Here is a 12,122-nt window from a genome sequence, read left to right as displayed (position 1 = left end):
AATTAAACACATCCTTCTGTACAGTGCACCCTTCAGACAGTCTCAATCAATTAGCATTATCCCTAGACTTTCAACTGTTCTGACTTGGAAGGCTTTTGTGGGAATGTAACATAGCCAAGACATTAAATAGCACACGCTAGTGTCCAAAGTAAATACGTACAATGTAATATGCCATAACACAATCTGGTATATATGAAGTATGAAGTATCACTGATTGTATGTAAAGCTTAAAAAATGAAGGCTTCTAGTCTTGTTCTCTTATTGTAAAAAGAAAAGCTTTGTAAAGTTAAAGTGCCTTTTTGTAGAAATCACTCCTCCATTGTAATCATTTTTATCTGTTCGTTGTAAAAATGTTAAGAAAGAAAAGTGGAGGATGTGAAGTATATAAGAAAATATTGCATTGTATGTAGTGTATATTATGATATTTAATTTCATTCAGTGCAACAATCCTAGTGCTGAATGTTTGTTATTGATGCAGTTATTTGCTGTATCTTGATTGTAGCAAAAAAAAAAAAAAAAAACTTCCAAATGGCTATATTAAGAATAAGGGCTTACTTCACAAATGAAGATGCCCATGAATATAGAAATACACTTTGTTATATTAAAAACAAAATAGGACTTTTGATTCACTGATGATTTGGTTCAATTCGATGCAACAGAAAGTGAATTTCATTTTATCTGCTTCTGTAGTTCAGCTTTTCTTAATTAAATCATTTGTTATGTTATTATAATACTATGGATAAGGTATTAAAGCTGAAGCTGAAATCAACAAGAGCTTTTCTTCTCCAATCATGTTTCATGTATCTGAATTACACCTCTGTGTACCAACTAAAAACTCACCCAAGTCTAAACCAGTCAAATCCTAAAAGCATGGGACAACTAACTTACAATTCCATTGGTGTCAATAAAATTGCACATGATTTATTACTTTACAGTCATGAATTATGACCTTTTCTTAAACATGCAAAGCAAGCAATACTATCCATTCATTTAAGAAGTCATAAATGAAATTGCAAGAAAATATTTGGCAAATAATGCATTAAAACAAGTATCAGAGTGCCAAAAAGTTCTGTCTGGAGCCATCTCCAATATATATATTTTTAATGATTTGGCAGAACAGGTGAGGGGTATGCATATCAGATTTACAAAACTGGGTGGAATAACTTAAAACCATAGAATACACATAAAACTCAAAACAATCCTGGCAGGTTAAGGGCAAAAGCAAAAAAAAAAAAAAAAAAGGAACAGAATTACAGTAAGTTTAACAGATATATGTTTAAAGTTCTTGACTATAAAAAAATCCAAAGCATATGCATGGATTTGGGATACCTGGCCTGTAGTTGCAAAAAAATTATGTTAGATTGGATCCCACAACTTTGCAATCTGACTGTTTTTGAGGAATTATGTCTTTACTGGGTGTGCAGTATTGCTAAGAGAAACCCACGTGCTATATACACCATCATTTAATGGCAAAGATGCTATAAAACATATGACAAAATTTCAAAGAGGTTTCAAGATTCCCTGACATTGTCCAACCAGAGGCTGTAGATTGCAAGGAAGATGACAGTTCATACGCAACAACTGCATCATCTTCCTCCTCCTCCTCTTCATCATTATCCTCATATATTAAATTTATATGCCACCAGACTCCCAGCAACTCTTCTGATCATGGAACTAGAATTAAGCTCTATCATGATAAAATCAGATATACTACTATATGGGTGACAAACTATGGCCACCTGTATCTCATTTTTGTGGCCTCCCAGAACTATAATATTGCAATTTTGTGCAACCTGACTGAATTTTGGCAATATAATTTCTGTGTGTTGGGGAGGGGGGTATTTGTGTAAAAATTAAGGATGGGAATGGGAGTGGGAGGTCTCTGAAATGAACCAGTCCCACCCTTTACCTTAAACCCTAGAGGCCCCAAAATGGCCTTAAAATCAGCATTGCTTGGTCATTGGTAGTTTTGTAAGGTGAAAAATCAGAATGGTTTAACTTCCAGAGCCTTCCATTTCTAGTTCCATTCCCATCCCACCCTTAAACATCTGAAAAAATGGGCTAGAAAATTTCAGCCCTGGTCCTTAGAGTGATATCATCAGATGGCATCTTTCAGCCCCTTGGAAATTCAAGAGATGGATTCCCAACAGGAAATCAGACTTTCCATTTGAGATCAGGTTTAGACCATGACACCATGGTCTCCATCTTGCTGATTTGACATTTCCCCATGAATGTCCATGCTGGTTCACTCTTCCGCTAGCTTAACTTTTAGGCATCTGCAAAAAAGAAACACAGGGAGGGAGGGAGGGAGGGAAGGAGACTTAGATTTAGCTTTTCTTTTTAAAAATCTAGTTTGCTTCACCTTTATCCAAATTCATACTTTTTTAATCCTTATCCTTCCTTAATAGTAAACCTATTTGTGAGATCTTAGTATAATCCTGTGTTTGTCTGTCAGCAGTTCATCAGCTTTTCAGTTTCCTCTTTCACTCCCTCTTTATTTTCCCCACTTCCCTGAAAATTTTAAAAAACAAAATTCTCTTGTATGCTTAAAAAAGGAATAAACATCTAAATAAACAAAGAAAATAATTCATTTGTTTTCTTCCTGTAATTTTCCCATGTTTGCCTTGACTTGTTCTGCATTTGTGAGAAAGTTCAGGATAATATCCATCTTGTAAGACTCTTGTGTGTAATACAGATTAGTGTAACATTTTAGTAGTATACTGTAGTATACTGCATTTCTCTATATACCCAATAATGAAACACATGCAACTTCCTCCTTTTTTTTAAACAAATGCATAAGCAGTATATAATGCATTGTTCCCAGAAGAGAACATCCCTGCCAATGAACAATGCCAACAATCCCATAAAAACAGTCAGAGGGTACTTAGTTTTAAACAATATGTACAAGTTTTAAGTTGGAATAAGGGTTCGGGGTTTTTTGTTTTGTTTTGTTTTGTTTTTTGCATTGGTTCAGCATAGCTTCTCTGCAGGCTCTGGAAAAACTGGAAGCTGCTGTCCTTTATTCATCCCTGATCTCTGCTTTTAAAGAGCTGTAGGAGGAATATTAAAAAAATAAATAAATCCTGAAACTGTTTAAGCTATCTGAGTGAAACTTTGCAGAGCTAACATTTGCTAAAGGATCTCCTGGTTTCAATCCATTCTGTCCAAACAAACGAACAAGCAGCAGTCATTTTTCTCTCCCCTATTATATTGTATCTTCAAAACTTTTTTCAAATCAAATCTTGAATCAGTCAGTTCAAGTTTTGTTGCTGCTGTTGAATCTCAAGTCATATTACATTGTGCCATCTTCAAATCTCAAATTTGTTATTCCAGGCATTTAGACTTACCCAACCAGTGTGACAATTGTTGAAAATTTTGGTTGTTGAAATCCACATCAAAAAAGCATTCAGACTGGGGGAAGCTGTCTTAGATAACTAATATGTGTACTCTATGCTAAAATAAGAACGAGGAGAGGGAAAAAGATGGTTTATAAAGAAACTAATTTTTCAGAGGCAAAACTTTGACACAGCTGGTGACTGCTATATTTGGTTCATTGGGAAGATTAAAAATATAATTAATAAATTAATGTCCTCTCATGTTATAGATCCACATCTGTGGGCATTGTTTATTTCTGCAGAATAGGAAACCAATTAATGGAAAAAGAATGGAGAAAGTGCTGATAGATAAAATGTATGTTGTAATGCAGATGTGGGTGTTTGAACATTTTAAAAATTAGTGTGCCTCCTCATGATATCTTTTTGCTATGTACCTTTAGGGAGGGTTTCTACCATTTGAGAAACACAGTCCTAAAGAACATCATCTTTCTCTCTCGCTCTGTCTCTCTCTCTCTCTGTCTCATCTTCTTCATTATCATCTCTATACAACTGTCACCACTGTGATGAAGTGGTTAAGATGATATAGTGAGAGCAGAACGACCCAGGTTCTTGTATTTTCTTAGGCACAGAAGCTAGCTGGATGACTTTGGAACTGTCATCCTGTCTTGCCTTAGACTGGTAAGTTGAAAAACATCTATCTCTCAACTCACTCTGAACCAGGAACTCTGGATAAGCATTGATTAAGTATATTATATGGGCTAGCAACATAAACCTAGGTTTCAATATATAAAGGAGGGCACAGTCTAGTAACAGTCTTCTGAGTATTTATAGCGTACTTAACACTTATTAGCTAATCTTGGCAGACACTTAATGTACATCAGAGGCAGACTCTATCTCCTTCCCAACCTACTCTAAGTATCATCATGCCATGAAAGAAAAATAATCTAATTTTACAGCACCATCTAAAGGTGGTTATTGTCAAAAAGTGGCTTTGGCTAAGTAATTATTGATAAGAAAATATTACATGTGCCTTTTAATTTTAATTTATAACCTTATTTAGCTTTTTATGTGCCTATCTCCTCCTTAAAAATTGGCAAGTGGGACTTGCTTTTTTAATATTCTAATTCTGAACAAATGGAAATGGGGCTGCAAAGCTTTACTACACTAATAATTGAAAACACTTTCAGCATTTAAAAATGAAATTTCGATGCATAGATAAATCTAGTGACATATTACTGTGCTTCCCTTCAGTGAGTGGGCAAACTCTTCCCACTTTGCTGTAGATTGTATAACATAGTCATTAAATGCAAATTATCTTTCCAAAGAGAAAAAGAAATTAATGGGTCAGACTGAAATTATGAATTAAATGAGCCCAATTGCACATACTTTTAAAATTTCCCTACAAAGAGGCTTAGGGTAAAAAGAAATTGCAGGGCCTGTTAGCTTGTCTAAGCCCAGTTTGGAGAAGCAAAGCAATGCACAGTAACAGTTGTTGTTGTTGTTATTATTATTATTATTAGATTATATAAATTGTTTTACATTCCAGCATATATAATAGATATACAGTAATATAAACATAATATTTACATATTCCTAAGAATCTGTATGGTTTACAACATTGAAATAGGTTTTAAGTTCTCAGTGGAAAGCTAAAAATAGACGATAAATATGTTTTTTTCCAACTTTACTATGCTTAACAATGAACAAAATTAAAATATTTTGTAGAACGGTGTTAACAAACATATAACTTTTTAAATAATGAAAAGTAAAATGGAAGGGCTAGAAAACTAAAAAAAGCAGGGTAAGATTTGGATTTACTGTCAGAACTTCTCACCTTCTGGTGGTGTAGTGCCAGGCAGTACTTTTTCCAGATGTTTCTATAATGAACAAGTAATATAAGTTAGGACAAGATAATGAGAGCTTAGCTAATCTCAGTTGTACAGATCACTAATAATGGTAAATGTTCATTTCTTATTTTCCCTTTCCTTCCCTTCTCTGTGAAATAATATTAGCTAGATCTTAGCAGCTTTGTCAGAAAAAATAAAAGAAAACTATTATTGATTAAGAAAACGGTAATCTAAATTACCATTGCAGTGGGGAATTTTATTGACTAGCAGATTGGATAGCTAGCCTCAACAAATTCTATAAATGCATTGCATTTTTCCATATTATTCTTGCTCCCAACTTTCAGTTTTGATTTATATTTAAATGAAACATTTTCTGGAAGCATTTCCATAAAGAACTGAATTCATGATGAAACACATCTGAAGCTCTACAGAATGAACTCTTGAATTAACTCTCAGTTAAATCAGTATGATTAATATAATCAAATATGTTGATTTTGCACAGCCTACAATTTAAGATCACATATTAGCATATTCTCCAAACATGCTATGCATTTTATATCTATTGCATATTTCAAATTCTTTGCAGGAAAGTTACATCTATTGCATATTTCAATATACAATATATGTAACTTTCCTGCAAAGCATTTTCATCTTTCTACATTCCTTGGAGGGGAGAGTGAAATAGCAAAAGCTGATGAGTCCAAAAATCTGAGCTCCTTGAGTCAGCTTCCATATTACGTAGGTGATGGAAAAGGTGACACTTTCCTTTTCTGAAATGTTTGTGATAAAGACACTGAAAATAGTTGAGAAAGAAGAGAATGCCTGGTGGAAAGAAAAAGGGTATCATGGAAGTTTCTGTTTAAGCTAGAGAATTTGCGGTATATATCCTTTTATGCCTGAATCTATCCATTGCAGATGAAGTCCTCTTCACTGAAGGTTACAGACTATAACCTATGAGTCTAGTTGTAGAGGCTTTTCAACTTCCCACTCTAGGGCTGAGAGGGAGTGACTGGCCCAAAGTCACCCAGCCAGCTTTTTTTAAAAAAGATTTTTTATTCCACCTTTATTATTTTTATAAATAACTCAAGGCGGTGAAAGTATCTAATACTCCCTCCTCCTCCTTTTTCCCCACAACAACCACCCTATGAGGTGAGTTGGGCTGAGAGAGAGTGACTGACCCAAAGTCACCCAGCCGGCTTTCATGCCTAAGGCAGGACTAGAACTCATGGACTCCGGGTTTCTAGCCTGGTGCCTTAACCACTAGACCAAACTGGCTCTGTGTCTAAGGAATAGTACTTAAGTTTCCCCACTCCAAGTCCAGCACCTCAATCAATACACTATATTGGCTCTCTCTCTGTCTCTCTGTCTCTGTCTCTATCTCTTCACCATCTCTCCTCTCTCTGTCTCTCTCATTCTCTCTCTCTCTGTCTCATCTATCATCCATCATCCATCTATTATCTATCCATCCATCCATCCATCTAGTTATCTCTATCATCTATCTATCATCACCTATCTATATCATACTTCTGGAATCAGTCTTCAGGAGATGAGTCATCAGAGCATAGTTATAGATAAGATAACTAGTTATATTTCACTGCTATATCCTGAATCAGCACAGCTCTTAGATTGGTGTCAGGATGAAATGGGTTAGATGGCACAAGTAACATAACTCTGAATACTGTTAAGTCAGAAACTTTGTTGGTAGATTGTTCCTGGATCCAGTCCCTGGAGAACTAAGTAGTTATGATGATAAAAATGGTATTTTATCACCTTTCTTACAACAGTTGCTCCTGGGTTATTATCAGGTAACTGAAGTGAATCATATTTTTATAACCTCATGTCTCAATACTATTGCACACTCTATAGAAAATACAGTGGAGTGGGGTGCGTAGCCATTGTAATAAGCCATTCTTGAAAGAGCAGCACTGGCTGCCAATATTAAACTAGCCCTGGTTTCAGGTTTTGGTATTTACGTATAAGCTATAAATAACCTGACCTCTTGATTGTGCTTTGTACTGTGTTTATTTATTTGGCGTGAAGCCAGAGGAAGGCATTTACTATTACATTTGGAAAGCATGTACTGATCTGATTATAATTCCAGCATATGATGTAAATATTTTCATCAGGCTGGCATTTGATATGTTATGATAATATAGCTCTGTTATTCCTGCCACCCATTATATTGTTATATATTATTTTATAGTGTGTACATTCTGTTGTATAATACATTGCATTAATGCATTTTAATGTAACACAACTAGGTAGAGAAGATTTTTGTGGCAGGTGGTATATAATTCTTTATTTGTATTATAAAGAATTATAAATAACTAGGGGGAGAAAACCCTACAGTCATCCCATGCCACTCCCTGGATTGTGCTTCATTTGGAAACCCTGGAGTTTTCAACTAGTCAAAGAAAGAAATTTCTTTCTTTCTTTCTTTCTTTCTTTCTTTCTTTCTTTTTTTTGGCAGATTTATTTTTCCAGTTCATTATTTCTGCCTTTAAATCTGAAGGCACCACCTATCTAATATTATTTAGGTACAGCTAGGATAAAATAAGGGGAAAGAAGCTAAAAGAATAAAAAAAAGGTAGAACTGCTGCTTAGAGAAGATGATAGGATGATAACAGATAATGAGGAGAAGGCAGAGATCCTTATCTACTGCATGTTTTGGTGCATCTGTTCAAATGGTCTTCAGGGGAAGAGTTGCCACAAGGATAAAGTGCCAGTTCAAACTAAGTGAATATATATAAAGGAGCACCTGCCTACCACAAATGAATTTAAGTCTGCAAGGACCAATTATATAACAGAATCTTGAAGGAGCTAGAAGATGTCATCTCACAGCTTCTTTCTATGATTTTTGAGAAATCATGGAGAATGTGACATAGTACAGAGAACTGGAAAAAGGCAAATGTCTCCATCTTCAAAAAGGGGAAAAAAACGGACCAGGGTCCAGACCTGTGAGGTTGGTGCTGTGATTAAACAAAGCTCTGAAACAGATTATTAAGCAGTCAAATGGTAAGCATTTGGAAAAGAATACATGGCTTGGCAGGAGCCAGCACAGGTTTATTAAGAAGTCATGCCAAACCGACTCATCTCTTTAATAGAGTAGCCAGTATATTTTAAGAAAAGCAAATCTAGAGTGCAGTTAGAACATAATTATTATTCAGGTTTTGATTAAATGAAATCTCAGTGTTCCATGTACAGTTCACTTCATTATATACAGAGTAATGCATGTTCTTAAATAGTAGTTAAATTAGCCATTGGATACACTATTCATTAAAACACGTATATTTAATTTAAAATGTTACAAATAAAAGTTGAACAAGATATTATATTTTTTTATTACATGCAAATGTTCTTCTAATGTTTAATTTAGACCTAAATTATAATCAACAAAGAGAACCATATACATATACATATACTTATATGTATACACTGCATGTTAAACCATGGCCCTGATCCAAACTTTTGGACCATGTGCAGAATACTTTTATTTGGCCTTTCATGAGGATTTTTTTTTTTTTGTGATGATACCCAGTTATACATCTTTTATGGATGTTAGTCTGTAGCCCTAATCTGGTGCCCTCCAAATGTGCTGGATAGCTATTATAGCCAATATATTATATTTACTTCTGTTAATCCTTTTATCTTTTAAAAAAACTTATCTTTGAGTCTTTTTTATCTTCTTTAAATAACACGCAAACGTATTTGTAACCTTACTTTCTCCAGCAACCTCTAACTGTGAAGGGAACTCTGAGACTTGGTTCAAAACTATTATAAAATGTATCAGTGGCAAAGCATCAGTGTCATGTTTCCTGAGTTGACATAAGATAAAAACACAAAATATTTAATAGGGAAGAAAAAAAAATCTATAACTAGTGACGAAGGTAGAATGAAAATGTAAAAGGGGCAATTCAGTTAATTATATAGTTCAGGGTCAGTTTATAACTAAAATAGTTGTAGGAAACACAGTAAATATGCTAGTTTATCAGCAGAAGAACAAAAATTTCCAAGACTTGTTCCTTGGAACACAATTCCGGACTGGATGACTCCATAGCTGGATGACTGTATACAAGGACAGAATACAGCTCTTTTTTGCTGGTTTGTGTTCTATGAATGGTTCACCTTACTCCTTCAGTTTTCATAGTTTTCTAAGGCTGCATATCCTATAGCCTCATGGGAATGTGTCCTAGGGATAGGACATTTTAGATAGTTCCCTCTGAAGATCAAAAGAGAGATCTGCCCTGAATGGAAGATGCTCCCTCCAAGCTACCACAGAAATGTCTTTGTCTATTATCTTCCTGTTCCAACACTAAAAGTAGCAAAGAAAAGTGATAGATTATGATGGACTTTCCCTGTGCAAAGCAGATGGTATCACAGTCCCTCTTCATCCTTGACATAGTCAGAAAACAAAAGGCGATCTGGAGCTGGTTTGGCTATTTCTTTCCAATTTTTCATTGTTGTCAAAGAAGGTTTCAGGAGAATTTGGTCTAGCGGTTAAGGTGCTGGGCTAGAAAACAGGAGACTGAGAGTTCTAGTTCTGCCTTAGGTATGAAAGCCGGCTGGGTGACTTTGGGCCAGTCGCTCTCTCAGCCCAACTCACCTCACAGGGTTGTGTTATGTGGAAAATAGGAGGAGGAAGGAGTATTTGGTATGTTCACTGCCTTGAGTTATTTATAAAAATAATAAAGGCGGGATAAAAATTAATTAAATAAATAAATATTGGAAAGTTCTTTTTTTCTTAAAGATTCTGGAAAAACAACACAACCCCAATTTTTTCTGTCCTGCTGTGCTTTTATTATATTAGCTGGAGTTTATATTTCCAGGGGGCCCAGTATCAGACCTCTCCATGCTAAATGATAGTTCTATTTTATCAGCCTTCCCTAATCAAGATGTTCTGATTTACAATTCTAAAAATTGCTAATTGGAAATTATAAGGTTTATAATCCAGCACATATGGTGGGTAGGGCTAGTCTGCCTCCATCAATCTTCAACTTCCTTCAGAGAGTTCTTGGTTCACTGCACAACTTCTAATGGCCCAAGAGAATTGCATTTCAAGTGTTTTGCAGGAGCTACACACCAATTGAGAGAGAGAGAGAGAGAGAGAGAGAGAGAGAGAGAGAGAGAGAGAGAGAGAGAGAGATTGCTTTGTTTTTAAAACAAGTTCCACATTAAAACACCCTGAACACATTAAAACTTCCTGAATGCTCAGAAATATCTATAGTTTGTTAGAGTTTGGCAATACAGGTAGTCCTCAGTTAACAATGGAAATTGGGAATGGAATTTTCATTGCTAAGTGATGTGATCGTAAAGTGCAACATCACTTGACTGCATCATTTAGCAAGAGCAGTCCTGGCAGTCCCTGTTGCTATCATTAAGCAAGGATTGCAGGTCATTAAGCTCCTCATGACCTCCTGCTGGCTTCCAACAATCAAAGCCAATGAGGAAGCCAGCAGGAAGTCACGAGTCCTGGGTGGCTTGCAAGCAGGCCAGCCGGCAGGTAAGTGGCTGCTATGGTGTGGTGTGAGTGTGGCCAGGCATGGGGTGGGTGCTCCATAGGGTGACCAGGTATGCAAGTGGCTGCCACAGCCAGGCACAAACACAGATGGACCATGGGTGGCTGCTGCCGGGGACAGGAGGGCACGCAAATGGCTGGAGTGGGAGCAACTTACAGGAGCAACTTGCAACCTTCCCTGCTGGCTTCCCCATTGACTTTGCTTGTGGGAATCCAGCAGGAAAGGTTGAAAATGGTGATCCCATGACCACAGGATGCTGCAATGGTTGTAAGTGCAAGCTGGTTGCCAAGCACCCAAAACATGATCATATGACCACTGGGGAGCTGGGACAGCGGGAACTTCAAGGACCGGTTATAAGTACCACTCGTTCAGCACTGTCATAACTTCAAACAGTCGCTGAACGAGTGGTTGTTAGCCAAGGAGTACCTGTATTCAACTGACATGTGACTTCAGGTAAGCCTCCAAGATTTACATTGCCTTGGGTTTACTGAGTATAATAAAACCAGTATATATGGAAGTAATGGAAATATTAGAATGTGGAATACTTAGTGAATAATTCAACACTGAGCAGGAATTAAAACAAGAATATATCAACTTAGTAGTTCAATGTGGCTATAGATAAATGTAAGTAATGTTTATGATGATGTTTAAAAGTGCATTGGTTGGGGACATAAGTGTATGCACAACTTTTGTATGCAGATGATGCCATGTTAGCTGAGAACCTAAATGTTTTGAAGTAATTGATAGATTGTAAGGTACAACAACGTGTATTGATCTGAAAATGAATATATCAGACCAAGGCAGTTATGTCTGATGGGGAAAATGGATGGAATGATTATAAGTTATACATGAATGTTGAAAAGCTAGAGGCAGTAGATGAATTTGTGTACCTTGGTAGAACATTAACCAAAGACAGGAAAATGGGTGAAGATATTTTAAGATGTGTAAATACTGATAGAAAGATGGGGGGAAATATGGGATCTGCTGAGAATTAATGTTTATTGAAAGAAGTTAAAATAGATATGTATAAGAGCTATATGGAAATAAGAATTCTGTATGTAAGGAGAAACATAAAAAGAAGTTAAATGCTGTAGAAATATGTTACTTAAAATATCTATGTAGTAAAATAAGAGTTGGATCAAGAATGAATGGATGAGGGATGCATGTGGATTGAATACAAAAGTAAATGACCAGTATAAAAAAAAGTCAATTGAAGTGGTGTTGTTATATAGAAAAAATATATGAGAATCCAATCACAGAGCAATTATATGAAGGAAGAGTGAGTGGTGTTAAGGAAAAGGGGAAGGTCAAGAAAACTGTAGTTCTGTGAAGTAGATGAGATAAGCCAAAAATAAATAAGTGAAAACTTTAAAGAAAAAATGAAAAATATGTAGTGGAATATGCTCATGGTGGAAGCAAGGATG

The sequence above is a fragment of the Candoia aspera genome, chromosome 7 (assembly GCF_035149785.1).
Source record: "Candoia aspera isolate rCanAsp1 chromosome 7, rCanAsp1.hap2, whole genome shotgun sequence".
NCBI lineage: Eukaryota > Metazoa > Chordata > Lepidosauria > Squamata > Boidae > Candoia > Candoia aspera.
This window is presented reverse-complemented; position numbering follows the sequence as displayed.